Here is an 18,875-nt window from a genome sequence, read left to right as displayed (position 1 = left end):
CTCTGCAGGGATTGGTCCCTCTTGATAACATGTCCAAAGTACATGAGATCAAGTCTTGCCATCCTTGCTTCAAAAAAAAAAAATCTTTAAACTTAAAAAGTAAAGCTGTCTTTTGAAGACTAAGGTGCACATATGCATGTGAAATTTGGGCAATAAATATGGAAGACTAAAGATTAAATCATGCATTTGAATAAAGAACACTAAACATACTGCTGAGTACTAGAAGAATATACTATAATGTACATAACAGGATTGTTTCTTAGTATTTGTTGTGATTAACACGTTTTTGCTTATTTAGCCTTTTCTATTAAAGATTTTTTAAAAATATGGAGAGTATAATGACTGAGTCAGAGGACAATCAACTTTTTTATGAATCCGCGTAGATGCTGACAAAAGTCTTTTCTACCAGGGGTTCATGCCATCGTATTCTGTCATAGGAGTGTTGGCTCATTTTCTAATTGCAGAGATGCTCTGAGTTTTAAAGAAACTTGCTTGGGGCTTAAGTGGAGAGCAAATGTTTTGAGAATGATGAGGGCAATGAATGTACAAATGTGCTTTACACAATTGATATATGTATGGATTGTTATAAGAATTGTATGTGCCCCTAATAAAATGATTAAAAAAAACTTGCTTGGGGTATGCCTCTGGGGAATTATAGCAATCGGTATACATGTTCTAAGATTCCAGGTTTATTATTCCTCTGTCTGAAAATGTTTTAATTACAGCAATTTTTTCTTTGGTTACTGGAAATAAATTTATATAACGTAATTTTAGCTTGTCTCCTTTTGAGACTTCCAGAAGTGATTACACTAAAAACTTATATGGATGACATTGTTCTAATGCTGACAATTTGTGCTTTCTTTTGTTTTGTAATGTGTATTTTAGTTATCTTTGTAATTTAATGTAATAAAATTCAGCTGTTAAATTGACAATATTATCACTCTCTCTCACAAGTCATTGAGTTAGATTTTGGCTTTCCCATTTGTCCTAATTAAAGTTATGTAATATTCACTTACATGTGAGTAGTATAGTGGCTAGGTCAATATGAAGTACTAGATGTCATGGGTAAAAGGACATGAGATGGTGACTTTAGGAAGTTCTGCCTGAGCATGCCTGGTTGTTAAGTTTGGAAAGGCAAATCAAACTAATAGCCCTGGTTTGTAAGTTCCTTGCCTTGATGATCGTTCCCAGAGGAACGATGCTTCCTTACTGCATCTTTCTCGTTTAAGAAATAAGAATGCTTAGTACCACTGGATCGAGTAAGTCTCCATCTCATAGAACTTCTTTAAAAAAAGTTTTCCATAAAATTCACGAGAATGACAACAGAAAAGTGGGTGAAGAGAGACATCGGTCAGTGTAAGACATGAAAAATATAATAATAATTTATAAATTATCAATGGTGCGTGAGGGAAGGAGGTTAGGGAGGGAGGGAGGGGAAAAATGAGCTGATACCAAGAAAATGTTTTGACTATGATGATGTCAACAAATGTGCTTGACACGATGGATGAATGGATGGATGGATTGTGATAAGAGTTTTACGAGCCCGCAATAAAATGATTAAAAACAAACAAAAAAAGAAATGACCTCTAAAGGTGAGTTTAAAAGAACATCTGAGAGTGTGATATGCCAATAGTAATTTGTCAAGGTTAACTAAAAACTTGAGTCTGCTAGATTACCAAATAACCCTGGTGGTGGGGAAATTTTGCTTTGTTTTCACTTTAATTGGCATTTAAGATTAATAGTACTTGGAACAGTTAAATTTTTTCTTGGATAAATACATTAAATCCATTTTATCATATAGGTGAAATAAACTTACATTTTAATTTTAGCTCAAATAAGTCATTACATCATGTAAGTGAAAGTGAAAAAAAATGTTTGGCAGTTAAAATCATACCTCCTCCTCAGAAACTTCAACAGTATCTATATATGCTGTTCTTATTGTTTATTTTCCCTGATTAAAAAAATTACTGGGAAGGCTTTTATGTTTTGTTTTCCTAATTTAAAGCTGTTATGAATTGAATTGTGCCCACCAAGATATTCAAGATATTCTTGAATTTCTGGCCTGTATACCTGTGGGTACAGCTCCATTTAGGCTGCTTTGTTATGTTAATGAGACGGTACCTTTGAAGGGTGAAGCCCATAGTTGGTTATAAGTGATAAAAAGACTAGCGTAAACACAGAGATACACACATAATGGGAATTCAGACATCATGTGACAATTGTTTACAAGCCAAGAATTGCCAAGAAATCAAGGAATGTCAGGAGCTACTTTTGAGGAAAGAATCAGTCTGGATGTTTTGAACTTTACCCTTCAGATATGTGACAAGTTCATTTTTATCCTTTAAGCCACCCACTTGTAGTATTTGTCTACAAGCATCACTAGCTAACTAAAAGAATTTGGTATCTTAAGATACTAAAAAGAAAGGCAAAAAAAGGATACCATTCTAACAAATGCTTAAAAATAGTTTAGGAATTTTGATGTCTTTGATATTGAAAGTCTAGATTGCCTTCAAGACTGTTGGTAGATGTGTGAGGGTTTAAAAACAGTTCTGATGAGGGCCTGTAAAAAACTGAAAGTTGTTAGGAAAAGTTACTATCTTAACGAGAATGGAATTCCATATGTGGACAGTATATTTGTTTCTAGTGAGGCTTTCAAAAGAAATAATGAACAATGTTATTACACGTGGGCCGAAAGGTGGTCCTTGTTATATGGTGGTAAGGAACCTGCCAGAGTTGGAATGTTATGTGAGTACAATCTTAGTTCAATTAATTGTATTGTACCAAAGTCCATTTAAAAAAAAACTGTAGTTATACTATTATAAATACTGAGAGCAACTTTTCTGCTTCAACTTCTTATGAGATGATAAATATCTCAAAATAGAAAAAGTTGAGGAAATTAAGCAGTAAAACTTGTTTTCCCTCTTCACTTGATCTTTCTGGCCTTTAAAATTAATTTTTATAACTTTGTGATAATCAGACTATTTTCATCTGATCCTACTATCCTGTGATCTGGTACAAACTGTTAAAAATTTTAGTTAAATTTTTCTTTAAAACTTACCTTTTCATACCTTTGATTATAACATTATTTGTAATTAGATTTGACATTTACTAGGGTAGAAATAGTTCAGCTTCATTGTTCAAAATAAAGATGAGAACCTTGGGAAAAGAGATAAAATTGTCTCTAATCTTTATTTTCTTTGTAAGGTTAAAGCCTTTTAGTGGAAAAATGTGTGAAAGATTTGTTTGTCTGTTTCCCTCCCAGATCTTTTCTCTAGGAAGTAGTAAGATGATAGAATAATGGAAATTGTATTTAGATGGTAAAGTCACAAAGCTTTCCTTCTCAGTAGACATCACAGGACAGAACTTGCGTGCACAGCGGCTCTCTGCTACCCATTTATGACTATTCTTCCAGCAAAACATGTTTGTTTCCCGATTCTGACTGGGTTTGGTGTAAGCCGTATCCTAGTTAAAGTGCTGCTGTACAAATACAAGTGTATGACTCTAAGGAACAAAATGTGTTCTCTTACAGAGAGCGAAGTTCAAGATTAGGACACTAGTTCTAGGGGAAGGCTTTCTTTGTCAGATCCGGAGGAAGGTCTTGTCTCCTTTCAACATCTGTGGGCCTTGCCATCGTTCTTTTTCTGGAATTAGGAGAATCTCTGTTCATGGATCTTCTTTCTTGGTAGTAGGTCCTTCTGATCTCTGCTCGATTTTTACATTCTTTTTATATTTCAAAAGACATTGACTTAAGATACAACTTTATCCTATAGGTTCATCCTGCCTATTTAACTGCCTCTACTCCAGCCTCATTAACATGATGGAGGTGAAGGTTTATAGTATGTAGGATAATTGCATCCAGTTGCAAAATGGAGGATAATAATATATTACAGAGATTCCTGGCTCAGCCAAGTTGACACATTTTCTTCAGGACACAATTCAGTCCATAAAAGGTCATCTTTCACCATACCCTTTAGTTCCTGGATTTGGAGTTTCTCTTCAAGATGTGTTTGAGACTCCATTTATTTTTCCAGATAGTTGTGAAAAGGGATGAGCAGTTATTTTTCCTGATAGTTTGAAAGCTACGTTTTGAAGAGTTTTCTATTACTTGAACTTTGGTTGTCTTTTTTCTTGGTTTATTCACCTATCGGGTCAGGATTGTCTTTTAAGTAATCCCTGGGAGCCACATTAAGGTTTTATCAGTGTATTTATTTGACGGATGATAGAATATTTTTTAAAGACATACTTGAACACCAAAGAGATACTTTTGAAGTGTTTAATTATCATTTGTATGCTTCTCATTAGATCATTTTAGAGCATCTTGCTACAATGATCACGGTTGTTAGTTTTGTCCTCTGTGAATACAACTGAACCTAAATCTAGCAATAATCTCTACATAGTTTGTAAATGTTATAAAGCTTACTGCCATTGGTCAGTTTTGACTCAAAGCAATCCTCTTATAGGGAGTGCAAATAAAAGCGATTTATGTGAAATCAAACCTTTGCCTCAGAAGCAATGTGTCACTGTGAGGGCTTTGGTTATTATTAGTATTATATGCTAGTCACTTTATTAGATACTATGCAAGTATGTCATTTAGTCCTTTTGAACGACCATATGTAGTTGGTTCGTCACATCAGTTAACTTTGAGCACTAGGTTATGGTTCTGGTTGCCAGATGAATTCATGGATTTCTACCTGACATAACTCATTTAAGTTAGGCAGATACAAGTGCTATTATCTGAATTCTATTAATAAAGAAAGGAAATTGAGACTTAAGGACATTAGGTTACTTGCTCCCAAGACTTAAAGCTCATTTGCAGATCTATGATCTACATCCAAGTATCCAAATCCATATTCAGTTCTGTTCTGTGTTGCTTCTCTTTGATGAGGATAGCAGTGAAACATTTATGTAGTTATTTACCATGTGCCTAATTGCAAAACATTTTATGTAAATTATATAATTTTATTCTACCATCTCTCGTGAAATGAAAGTTCTAGATAATCTCATTTTTGAATTGAACAACCTGAGGTTACATAATTTATCCAAAAACATAAGACCCTTAAATAACAGGCAGGACTGGAACCAAGACCTTTTTGGTTCTGCTATTATTGATTACCCTGTTCCATTGAAAACTCATCTGTTTTGGCTGGCTCCGAGTTGATTTGTCCTGCTGGTTCTTTTGTCTTTTGAATGCCTTGCATAGCATTGTCCTTAGTCAGCCTGTGCCTGAGTTAGACCTCTGTCAGTATGATATGGCTTGTGAGGAGAACTAGGAAGTGCATTTTGTTTCACTTTCTCTCTTTATTTACTTAAAAAAAAAATATGAACTAAAAAATTTACTGTATTTTTAAAAAAATTGACCTTCTAGCAGTTTCTTTTGGTTTCTAAAACACTTTACTACCCTGGAGTTTAAAACTCTCTTTAATTCTGGGGGATTTCTTTCGAGCTTGAGTGTGTAATTGGCAGAGTCATGTTTCTCAAACATGCTTGATGATAAGGTACCTCAGGGATGTTGTTGAGTTGGCAATCTGTGTTGCACCTTTGGTTATGGGAGAACAAATAAGAGAAGACTGTCTTGGTACAAAGTTACTAATATGTATCAAAATAACTTTTTAGAATCCACATTCTATTAAAGGTAGCCTCAGTATCTTCTGCACACAGCACCTCCCTGGCATTCCAGGTAACACTGTTACTTTCCCCCTCCCGATGTGTTACGGTGGGTAGTCCGCTATATATGTACAGAAAGTTGGCTGCCTACTTCCTTCTTGATTTGAACTGAGTTACTGGAAATGAGGGGAAGGAATAGGATAGAGGGTGGCCAGTCAGATTTCTAGCTTGCTTGCTTAATCCTTTCTTGGAAGTAAAATAGTGAAAGAGTGATGGTCCATGCTCTGGCAATATGACTTGAGGTAGATTTATAGTCTGATATTTAGAACCCCATCCATTCCACTGTGTGGTCATTCCTTGTCTTTACTTCTGTTTGCCCAGTAATCAAGGGGACTGGGCAAGGACCAACAAGGGAAGGGGGAGACAGGCAGAGCCGTATTCACATTGTCTTTTTTTACCATTTACCATGTAGTGTAGACCTTTCCCCCTGGAAACAATATTCAGTAAATGATGACTGCATTCCTATGTTAAACCCCCAGTTTATTTATTGTTGATATTTTTAGGTGCCTCTAATCAGTTCCAGCTCACAATGATCTCATGTCTGACAGAATGCAACACTACCCAGCCCTGCACCATCCTCACCGTTGTTTTTATGTTTGAGTTTTGTTGAAGCCATTGTCAGTCGGCCTGTTGAAGGCCTTCCTCTTTTTCACTGCCCTTCCAATTTACCAAGCATGATGTCCTCCAGGGACTGGTTTCTCCTGACAACAGCCAAAGTATGTGAGATGAAGTCTTACCGCCCTTGTCTCTAAGGAGCATTCTGGTTGTACTTCTCACCTGTCTGTTCTTTCAGTAATTCGTGGTACTTTCGGTATTCTTCATTAGCACCGTAATTCAAGTGCATTGGTTCTTTTTTGGTCTTATTCATTGTCCAACTTTCACTTCTATATGAGGTGATTGAAATACCATGGCTTGGGTCAGGCACACCTTAGTTCTCAAAGTAACATCCTTGCTTCTCAGCACTTTAAAGAGGTCTTGTTCAGTATATTTACACCAGGTAAGGCTTTGTTTGATCTCGTGGCTACTGCTTCCATGAACATTGATTGTGGATCCAAGCAGGACAAAATTCTTGACAACTTCAGTCTTTTCTCCATTTATCATGATGTCACCTATTGGTTCCGTTGTGAGGGTTTTTCTTTTCTTCTCATTGAGTCAGAATGGATTCATAGTGAAGGCTGCAGTCCCTGTTCTTCATCAGTAAGTGCGTCAAGTCTGCTTCACTTTCAGTAAGCAAGCTTGTATCATATTAACAGTTACTTTTAAAATCCTTTTATAATTATTATAAAATTTTAATGATTTTAACCACATTACAATTTAAGTAAAATTCTATGGCCTGGGAAGGGAAATCTGGCCATCCATTTTTGAGTAAAATACAATCTGTACTCTAATACTTAATAAAATATAGACACATGTAGTTTATAAATTGGGAATGATTTCCCTGTTCCTTAATAATGAGAACTAAAAATAAATAAAATAATGTGAGCTACTTTAAGGGTTGACTTTGGCTTAGGTTTCCTTTGGCTTTGCTCTGCAGTCAGTCTTTGAGTTCTCTAGGTAGTTTGTGAGGTCACAGATTTGAACTCGATAAGTGAGCTCACGTGATGAGTCAGGCCTGAGTAACTTTGTTGGCAAAATACCACTTTGCTGTCAGAGAGCATAGAAGTGTACCACGCAGTGGCTTTGTATTTGAAAACTAAGAAAATGCTTATATTTCTTTCTAAATCAAAGACTGAATTCATAGAAAAAATTGAAAGGAATGCATAGCATGATGCTATTTAATAGGTTCAGGGTTGGAAATTATTGACAAATGTAATTTTTCAAAAAAGTATTTCAGTAAATTAAGCTACGTATTCATGTAACCAATCATCTGTCTTTTTAATGCTTTTATTTATTTAAAAACATAAGTGGTGAGATAGTTACTATGTATAGTGCAAACCTGGTCGAGAAACACATGGGATTAATTGGAGGATGGAAAGAGAAGTGGCTTGGTGAGCCTCGCCTTTCTAGTTCTCAGGTCTCTTGCTATCTGATGGTTGGACCAGGGTGCACCTGCCTTAGCCAGTTCCCTGTTTCAGCTGGCAAGGCTCACTTCTTGCAAGATATCTCTGAGGAGATTCCATATGGATCTACCCCAATGCAGCCCTGGGTGCTGGAGCAGCCGTCTGGAAACCCCTGCCAGTGCTGAGATGCTTGCACACTCACTGATGCGGCTTTCCTCCTGCAGTCAGCATCATTGTGTGTGTTTTGTGAGATTGAGGAGGACTTTGTAGATTGGTGTTGGATTTAAGAGCATAGACAGCACTGGGTTGGGATGCTTACCCTTTATATTAAACTCTCTCTTATACATATGTTTCTGTGGATTTGTTTTTCTAGGTTACCCAGACAAACACAAGTGGCAAGACCAGATAAACTGTTGTGCATTAAGTTTAAAGCTTGTACATAGTTTGCTACTGAGTAATAGGACTGTGATCAAAGTGACATCTTGGCTTTCTAGAACCCTAAGTAGGTCTTTTGCTGCAAATTTTCCAGTGCAGTACATTGTTTGGTTTCTTCACTGAAGCTTCATGGATATTGGTATTTGATCCCAGTAGAATTTTGGAAAGCTTTTTTGTCACAATTTATCGTGATGTTTATTTCTCCAGTTGCTAGGGTTTTTGCTTTCTTCATGTTCAGGTGTAATTCATACAGACTTTTATCATAAGTGCTTCAACTTGTCTTCGTTTGCAAGCACTGTCTGTCATTTGCATAGCGCAGTGTCTGAGGCTTCCTCCAGTCCTAATGCCGTGCTCTTTATATAAATCAATTTCACGGATTTATTTTTTATTGCCCAGTGTGTTGTTGTTAAATACTGTCTTGTTGTGGCCCTTTGTACAGTAGAACAAAACATTTCCTGGTCCTCACAGTTCTTGCTGTGTTTGAGCCCATTGCTGCTACCACTGTGTCAGTGCATGTATTTGAGGGCTTTCTCTTTTTCACTGACCCTCTAGTTTACCAAATGTGAGGGACCAGTACCTCCTGATGACATGTCCAAAGGGCATAAGATGATCTCTAGTCATCCTCCCTCCTCAGGGGCATTCTGCCTGGTGTTTCTTCCAAGACAGTGTATTGAATATTCTTTGCCAGCACCTTACTTTAAAGGCACCACTTCTTCTTTGGTCTTCCGTATTCATTATCCAATTCTTACATGTTTATGAGGTAATTGAACATACAATGGCTTGTGTTGGGTGCTCCGTATTTCTCAAAGTGACATTTTTGCTGCTTAATCATTCAAAGACATCTTGTGCAGAAGATTTGCCCAGTGCCCCATGCTGTTTGATATCTTGACTGCTGTTAGGTCCAAGTAAAATGAAATAATTGACAACTTCAATCTTTTGCTGTTTACTATGGTCTTACTTATTTGTCCAGTTATGAAGATTTTTTATATTGAGATATATAAACCATTTTGAAAATTATAATGATTGTCATTTTCATACCACTGATTGTTGAAAGTCTTTCTCCAGCCCTGCTCCTCATTCTTCTTCATATAGTCAAGTTTCTCAGATTATTTGCTCAGTAGACTGATTAAATATGGTGAAAAGCCACAACCTTGATGTACACCTTTCCAGATTTTAAACCATGCAGGATATTATGGTCTGTATACAGGCTCCACATCTGTACAATTAAATGCTTGGAAATTTGGTTCTGTAGTACTGCCCATAATTTGTTATGATACCCACACTTAAGTACGTTTGCATAGTCAATAAAACACAGGCACACATCCTTTCTGATAGTCTCTGCTCTCAGCCAAGATGCATCAGCAATTATATCCCTAATTCCATGTCCTCTTCTGAATTTAGCTTAGATTTCTGACAATTCCTCATCATTGTGCTGTTGCAAAGGTTTAAAAATATATATTTTAAGCATAATTTTACCTGCATTTGATTTGTTTATTAATTTCCTCATTTCATTAGATCACCTATCTTTGAAATAAGCTTAATGAATCTCTTCCTGGCAGTTGATGAGGGCAAGTTGTCTGCATTACAGATAATACATTTGTCAAATTTGCAATTCCATTCTTGGAAACATTTTTCAAACTCATCTCTGGAGATGGTTGGCAGCACCTCCCTCATTTTTTTCTTCACCTCTTCTAAGTTGTCAAATCACTGTCCTTTCATGTCCCTCTTCATTTGCGGAAACAAAAATAGTCTCACAGAGTGAAGTCAAGTGATTAAGGTGGTGTGGGGCAAGAGGGGCATGCTGTTTTTTGCCCCAAAACTGGTACCCTGGGATAGCTGCATGAAGAGGTGCATTTTTGTTGTGGCAAAATCAACCCCCCATCTGGCACAAATCAGGCCTTATTTGTTGCACAATGTTGTGCAGTCTTTTCAGAACCTCTAACTAGAAAGCTTGATTAACAGTATGACCTGGTGGAACAAACTCCAAATGCACTACAAGTCAACATTTTCATCCTTTCAGAAATTGATGGACGTCCAGAGCGAGGTTTGTCATCAATCGACATTTCACCTTTTTTGAAACAAGAAAACCACTCGTGTACTTGAGTTTTCCTATAATGCTGTCGTTGTGAGCTCTGTAGAGCATCACAACAGCGTTTGCAGCATTTTTACTGAGCAGGAAACAAAATTTCACAGCTGCATGCTGTTCTCTTAAATCAGCCATCACGAGACACGAGTGAAACTGCTTTTACAAAAAAATTGACTAGACCAGAGAAAATCTTCCGAGGTGATGCCACTGGGTACTCTCTAACTCAGAGCAAGTTGCTTGATGCTCAGATCAAAATGCATTTCAGACTCTTAAACACCATGCTACTCTAAATGTTTATAAACCTATAATGTATATATTCAGAAGGCTTTAGTTATTGCTTTTTCTAAAGTAACTCCATTTTACTGCTGAGGAAACCAGCCCAGGAAATTGGTTTGCTGTGCCTAAGGTAATTTAGTGAGTCTATAGCAAAAATTTTATTTTGTTTAGAGTTATGGTATGTAATTACCTTTTTTTACTTTAAAATAAATATTAGCTGTATTTAACTCATTAGAATATAAAGATTATTCACTCATTGAAATAAGAGACTTTTTCATGAATGGGTAGAGATCTGGATTTATTTAGCAACTAACATATACAAGATTCTAAGAAATGAAATTTACAGATGTTACTCCAGTTAATTCTCATAAATGCCATATGGTGTTATTGCAGTGTTACAGATGATAAAAGTGAAATTTAGAGCTGTTAAATCAGTTGCCTCCAACTGGGGTCTTAAAGGCTTGAAGATAAACAAGCGGCCATCTAGCTCAGAAGCAACAAAGTCCACATGGAAGAACACACCAGCCTGAGTGAGCGAGTGGTCCCAAAGGGATCAGTTACCAGGCATCAAAGAACAAAAAATCATATCATTGACTGCACACCTCCATGATAGGATCGCTGAAGACAAATGGGTGCATAAGCAAATGTGGTGAAGAAAGCTGATGGTGCCCGGCTATCAAAAGAGATAGTGTCTGGGGTCTTAAAGGCTTGAAGGTGAACAAGCGGCCATCTGCTCAGAAGCAAATAAGCCCACATGGAAGAAGCACACCGGCCAGTGCGATCACGAGGTGCCCAAGGGACCAGGTATAAGGCATCATGCAAAAAAAAAAAAGATATAAGTGTGTGTATATATGTGTATATGTATATATGTATGTATATATATGTATATATATCATATTAAATGAAGGGGGAAGTGCAGAGTGGAGACCCAAGGCCCAAGTGTCGACCAATGGAGATCCCCTCATAGAGGGGTTTAGGAGAGGAGATGGGTTAATTAGGGTGTGAGGTAGTATCGATGAAGAACACAGCTTTCCCCCGGATCCTGGATGCTTCCTCCCCCCAACTACCATGATCCGAATTCTACCTTGCAGGGCTGGATAGGACAGAGGCTGTACACTGGTGCATATGAGGGTTGGAGGTACAGGGAATCCAGGGTGGATGATACCTTCAGGACCAAGGGTGTGAGGGACGATGCTGGGAGAGTGGAGGGTGAGTGGGTTGGAAAGGGGGAACTGATTACAAGGATCCACATGTGACCTCTTCCCTGGGAGAGGGACAGCAGAGAAGGGGGGAAGGGAGACTCCGGATAGGGCAAGATATGACAAAACAACGATGTATAAATTACCAAGGGCATATGAGGGAGGGGGGAATGGGGAGGGAGGAGGGGAAAAAAAAGAGGACCTGATGCAAGGGGCTTAAGTGGAGAGCAAATGCCTTGAGAATGATTGGGGCAGGGAATGTATGGATGTGCTTTATACAATTGATGTATGTATATGTATGGATTGTGGTAAGAGTTGTATGAGTCCCTAATAAAATGTAAAAGAAAAAAAAATCAGTTGCCTCCAAAGACTATTCTTTTTTTTCTAAACCTGTACTGCAATACCAGTTGGTCCCTTAAAATGATCTTTGTAGAAATGAGCTTATTCAGAATGAATACCCCTGTGGCAGCTACATAATCTGTCACCTTGCGAAAGGGTGGTCTGGTCTGTCAATCAGGTCATGGCCACTGAGGCAGCTGTGTGGGCATGGCCACCTTGGGGAATCTGGGAACTCCGATCTTCCTCCTTGCAGGAGGGAGACACTCTCTATTTCATCTTCCTCATGACAAGACACAGCGCTAGAGCTGGAGGAGCCACATGGAGACCCCACCAGCACTGAGATGTTCCCTTCACCACTGGTTACACAAGACTGAACACCCACTGGCCTGTGATCTTTCTGCATTCGGTGTCATTGCATGTGTTGCATGAGTGTGAAGAGGAATTTATCGACTAGTATGAGATAATATCGGACATATGGGCTAGATCTGGACTGGGCTGGGATGTTTTCTTAATGTACAATTGCTCTTTGATGTAAAGTTCTCTCACACTCATATGAGTGTCTCTGGATTTGTTTCTCTAGTTAACATAGACTAACACAATCACCTTTGAATTTTATATATTTGGTTTTATTATAGGGTCTTTTAATGATTTCTTTTGATGGTTCAATTATATTTGAAATTAGTAAATATTTTTGACTTAAGTAATTGCCTCTGACCTTTTTGAAAGCCCAATGTGTGAGGCCATGTAGAACTACCACCGAACTATTTAATGCACCATTAAGATTTAGCTGCAGTGTGAATTCATGATACCAATTCATTACAGGTTGTGGTGCTAGAGTCTTATTTGTCACTTAAACCGTTTGTGGCATACATAAATACCATTGCAGTTATTCTAAAAAGCTAAACAAAGGGAGGGGGCTTACTTTGACTTTTAATAGTTTTTGTTTTTCTTTAACTATTGTGATATAGGTGAATGTTTATAAAGCAAATCAGTTTTATTAGATATTGTAGATTGCTAGAGCAAATCACCTTGAAAAAATTTAGGGCTTCATGAATTTGATGAACTGTTTGTTTTTGATGTTCTGTTTCATTTGGTTTTTAAAACTACAGGGCCAGTGAATTTCTAGCCCATTTTTAAACTCCCACTAAACAACCTTTTCCTATGTGGAAAATGTAGAGGAGCACACTGATAGCATTCAAATATATGAGTAATTGTTAAACCGGCTACAATGTGATTACCTTCCTGCTGTATGTAAAATGAGCCCTCTGAGAAGTAGACAAGGTGAATATCACTACCAGCAAGAGCTAGGAGTGAAGTGTGTCTGCTGGACCCCAAGCTCCTTGTGCAGTGAACCTCCTTGATCCAGAAAACAGCTGTAACATCAGAGGAGCCTCAGCAGAACCAGAAGTCAAAGCAGACAGCTTTATAAGATTTACCAACTCCTACAGCATGTAAAGCTGAATGCTTTGGGGTGGGGGGGGAGGCTAGCTTGTGCAGTGACATGCCTCTGAGCACTTAATTGAGAGAGTTGGATTTACTGACCCATGCAGATAGAGTTGAGTGCCTTCAGGTTTAGGCTTACTGGAGTGGGGTGCCTTTGTGTACTTAATTCAGGTTATGGCTTACAAATGCTGCCTTGGGCATTTATTTGAGGCCCTGGAAGAACTTTGTACCATGTCCCGACTGAATAACTGTATCCTAAACATTTCTCACTTGAATTGCAACATGTTAATAAACCTTCAGTTATCTTTGAGTTCTGTGTGGCCATTGCAGTGAATTACAGAACCAAGATGTAAAAGTAGAAGAGTGTTGTTTGAGACAGTACAGAGGCATTAGAAGGCCCCCAGTTTTGTGTACTGATGTTGGAGATGGTGGTGGAACTGGAAGCTACTGGGTTTTCCAAAGTTTCTTTGCTTCAACTAGACAGCTCTCTGAAAATCCACTCTCTGACAGATGGAATTCAGCTGCTTAGATTGGGGAACTGGATCCTTTCCTCCTGAGGACATTAGCAGGTCTTTACCCTCCCCCAACCCCTGCTGCTTCTTAGCCATAGTTAACATGTGTACTGGTTAATCCCATGCTGTTCTCTAGATAGAATTAGATTAGCAAACAGCAGGAGAATATTTAATTCTTAATCACTACCCTAAAGCCTGAAATTGTGTTAAGCAAAAAGCTCATAGTTCTACTGACTAAAATAGTTTGGTCTTGTTCTCATATTCTTTATTTTTTTTACTCCCCCCTCCCATATTCATATATAGAAGGAGGGCTTCAAAAAGCTTAGAAAAGTTTCTATTATCTTTTAATTCCAGTTTTCCCAAACTTTATGAAGGCCCCTCATAATTGGACATCTTAAAAAATTACAACTTAACTATATTACATATCAGTCATGTCATTGTGTTTGCCTTCGTGTCCACGTAAGATAAATTTAACTCCTCGTTGTGTTCCTCGTTTCATTATTCATCCCTCCCAGCTTTACTTACAAAACTGATGTGCATGCCTTTTATGGCAATCTCTGGAAAACAGTTTCTAATGTTGTGATCAAAAACAGATTCCATTTGGCATTCTCTTACAACTTTCTCTGAATAAACTAAGCTTTGTAAATATTGAATAAACTAAGGTTTGTAAATATTTATTTATTTGACTATAAGATTTTTAATCAGTGCTTTTTCAATTTGATTGGCATGACCCTTTCTGTAATTATTCGATGGCATTTCATATTATTTAAAATAGAGTATTCTAGAGACTTGGTCCAATGCTTGCCTAAAATCAAGATCAGAGTATATGTACTTTAAATCATTGACTTGTGGTTATATGTTTTAAAATTCAGAAAACATGGTATTTGTAACATGGAATCAATCTTCTTTTTGGCAACTTCCAAGCAAGTTTTGGGTTTAATCTTCTAATTACATGTCAGCTCTTAGAGGAGAAAAACACGTATTTGAATAGAATGCTTATTTGTATGAAGCTTTGAACTGAGCCCTCTGTCAAAGGAGTAGAGAAAAGAAGGTGTTAATCAAAGATTAGGAGATTGTTTTCATTTGGAATTAAAGTTATTCCTTATATTGTGATAAATCAAAGGATTTATCAAGTTGACCTTTTGCCAGTTCTCTAGACTATTCTTCTAAAAATAAGACCCATTAGAAGAGAATGTGATATAATAAAGTTAATCTAAGTCTAAAATTAATTTTCCTAAAACCTAAGCTTTAAAGACATTTGAAGTAAAAGCAATGTGTGTGTGTATATATAAATATTTTCCCTTAAATGTCCTCCTTAAGGAATAAACAAATGACTTGTGTATTATAATTATCTTTGAATATCTATCTGTTTTTCTAATACCATTTATGTACATACACATATAGCAGTAAACAATGAAATCAATTATTTGAAGGTGAGGAAAGACAGATAAGAAAACAAACAAAAGTTTTAGAAGTACTTGCCACTTAAAACTCCCAAATGTAATTTGTGTAATTTAACTCTATCAGTTTTCCTTCAAGATAACATTAATTAATATTACTGAAGTAATTTAGATATGTGCACAAATATATTTGTGTGTAAACACTCACATATGTGGGGGGCTCACTTTAGGTTCCTGGGAACAGAGAATCACTCATGTCTCTTAGGTAATAGGCGGTTGTAAAGGATCACGGAAGATAGGAGTCTCATAATACTGCCTGCTCTGATTAGAATATAACCCTGGCCCTTAAAAAGAGAAACTGTCTAGAAACCGTGATCAAAATGCAAGCTTTTAGAAAACTCCACTGAACAAACATCTTGACATTTTTTAATCAAATAAATTATAATGAAAAAGAGAATGAGAGAAGACAAAGAGAACCTACAGATTAAGAGATTTATGAGTTCCATCGACCAGTTACTTGAGTGGACCTAAAAAGTAGAAAAAAAAGTAGTAAGAAAAGATTTGTTTTCTTTCTGTTTTCATATGCCCCTTTTGAAGTACCTTCTTATTGTAGACCTTGATTTGAATGAATGGAAGCAAAATTTTAAAACATGAATTGTAGATATCTTTGACTAGGTATTTGATGATAATTAAAAAATCATTTTATTGGGGGTCTCGTACAACTCTTATCACAATCCATACACACATCAATTGTGTCAAGTGCATTTGTGCATTTGTTGCCATCATCATTCTTAAAACATTTGCTTTCTCCTTTTGCCCTTGGTATCAGTTCTTCATTTTCCCCCTGCCTCCCCAGCCTCCCTCCTTCATGAACCCTTGATAATTTATAAATTATTATTATATTGTTATGTATTACATTGTCTGAAGTTTCCCTTCACCCACTTTTTTTGGTGTCCGTCCCCCATGGAGGGGGTTATATGTAGAACTTTGTAATCTGTTCCCCCTTTCTAACCTGCCTTCCCTCCACCCTCCCGATATCACCACTCTCACCACTGGTCCTGAAGGGATCATCCACCCTGGATTCCCAGTGTTTCCAGTTCTTATCTGGACCACTGTGAATCTTCTGGTCTAGCCAGATTTGAAAGTAGAATTGGGGTCGTGATAGTGATGGGGAAATTGTATGTTTCATCATTAACAACTAGAGCAAAGTTTTATGTTTCATCATTAGCTACACTGCTCCTTGACTGGCCCATCTCAGTTCCCTCCAAATGAACTTTGGGTCTCCACTCCGCACTCCCTCTTATTCACAATGATATGGTTTTTTGTTCTTTGATACTGATCCCTTCGACACCTTGTGATCACACAGGCTGGTGTGCTTCTTCATGTGGCTTTGTTGCATCTGAGCTAGATGACTGCTTATTTACCTTCAGCCAATGATAACAATTTTTATTGTGGTTTTAATTTATGTTTTAGTAAAAATTGTATTATGGTTATGCCTTAAAATTAGTATAGTTGTAGGAACCCCAGTAAAATGATTTAAAAAGGAAAGAACAGTAGGATAGTTGTAGTGATGCATAATGACTACTAAACTCTAAAATTTAAAATAAGCTGTTACAGCAATTCTCTAAAATGGCACAGAGTAAGAATTTGTTATAATCTAAACATTCACAAAATCAATCTGTTACAAAATTTAAACCTGCCAAATTTGATCTGAGAAAATTCAATTGCTAGAAATAGCATCTACAAAAACATAGAAAACTATTGACATAGATAAAAAAAATGGATTAAATCTTTATTAAAAATTTAAATGAAAAAATATTGATCCTCTGGGAAATTGTGTAAATCTTAAAATGTTTATTTGGTGCTATAAGCAGGTAATCAAGTAACTAAAAGGTATAAAAATAAATAAAAGAAAAAGATGTTGTGTTAGTCTGGATAGACTAGCAAAACAAATTCATTGATACGCATATATATGTAAGAGAGAATTTTATATCAAGAAGTAATTAAGCATCAATAAAACACCCAAGGCCAGGCCATATCAAGTTCATAAGTTCAATATTAGCCCATGAATTCCTCTTCAGATGTTAAGTGACTTTTTTTTATGTTAGCATCATAGTTACATCCAGGCCCAAACTTCCTGGAATTTTATTTATTTTTTAATCGTTTTATTAGGGGCTCATACAATTCTTATCACAATCCACACATACATCAATTGTGTAAAGCACATTTGTACATTCATTGCCCTCCTCATTCTCAAAACATATGCTCTCCACTTAAGCCCCGGGAATCAGCTCCTCATTTTGCCCCTTCCTTCCCCGCTTCCCCCTCCTTCGTGAGCCCTTGATAATTTATAAATTATTATTTTGTCATATCTTGCCCTGTCCTACGCCTCCCTTCATCCACTTTTCTGTTGTCCGTCCCGCAGGGAGGAAGTCACATGTAGATCCTTGTAATCTTTTCCCCCTTTCTAACCCATCCTCCCTATACCCTCCCAGTATCGCCACTCACATACTGGTCCTGAAGGGGTCATCTGCCCTGGATTCCCTGTGTTTCCAGTTCCTATCTGTACCAGTGTACATCCTCTGGTCTAGCCAGACTTGCAAGGGAGATTTCGGATCATGATAGTGGCTTTTGTTTAGGGTAGTAGAGATTGTGCTAAATAGAATGTCTAGGTAGGTCGTTTATTTAACATGTGGGATTGAGCCATTGTATTCCGTAGTTGAGCTGTATTTGTGTCTTATCATTGCTGAGGTTACCCTCGTGGGCCACAGGCTGCACATTCCAGCCTGCTGAACCATCAACTTTTGGTGTTGCTGTGCCTCCTAGAAGGTCTGTCTCCATGCGCGGTCCTCTTCCCCAGCAGTAAACTGCTGTTATTTATTCTCAGTGCTTGCCAGGAGGAGGGAAAACTAAGGAGGAGAATCTGTTCCCCTATTTCTTCTTCAGTTTTAGGTTTTCTTTGGGCTGGTGGAAGAGTAAAACTTTCCCAGCAGTCTAATGTCTTTGAGGGTCCATGACTATAGCTTTCCGTCACACCGTCCCGCTCCATGAGCTAGAGCGTATTTTCATTACCTTCTTCCAGCGAGAGAAAAACCCAAGCCAGTTACTCCACAAAGTATATTTTTCTGCTCTGTACAAGATAGGTATTATCTGAAGCCATCTTTCTTTGCTAGTTTTGCTAGATTGAGCTTTCAGTGGCACTAAAGATACATAGTTGTTAGTATCACCTGGTAGTGTTATTAAATATCATTAAAAATATTATTTAGTGAATATCTTTTCAGTTTTCATACTAATCATGTAATTTTTATTTCTTGAAATATTCTTTAACCCCAAGTTTTATGATAGTAAAATCTGCCAGGCACTCAATAAGGAATTGTCAATTGTTTGAATGTGGGTGTGATTTCTGATGATGTACCTTTCCTGTGCTAATCTATTGTTCTTTCATTGCTATCATTCTTACTCACCTCAGAGAGTGTAATAAAATACCTCTGGAATCTTTAGTATTCTTGGGCATTCAATTT

At 37.2% G+C, this 18,875-nt stretch overlaps 1 protein-coding gene across 3 annotated transcripts in view; it reads left to right on the top strand.

Moving 5' to 3' along the window:
• USP32 (ubiquitin specific peptidase 32) overlaps positions 1 to 18,875 on the top strand; it is a 201,818-nt gene that overhangs the window by 73,339 nt on the left and 109,604 nt on the right. The gene's annotated exons all lie outside the window — the stretch shown is intronic.

The sequence above is a fragment of the Tenrec ecaudatus genome, chromosome 10 (genome assembly GCF_050624435.1).
Source record: "Tenrec ecaudatus isolate mTenEca1 chromosome 10, mTenEca1.hap1, whole genome shotgun sequence".
In the NCBI taxonomy this organism is placed as follows: Eukaryota; Metazoa; Chordata; class Mammalia; order Afrosoricida; family Tenrecidae; genus Tenrec; species Tenrec ecaudatus.
This window is presented reverse-complemented; position numbering and strand designations above follow the sequence as displayed.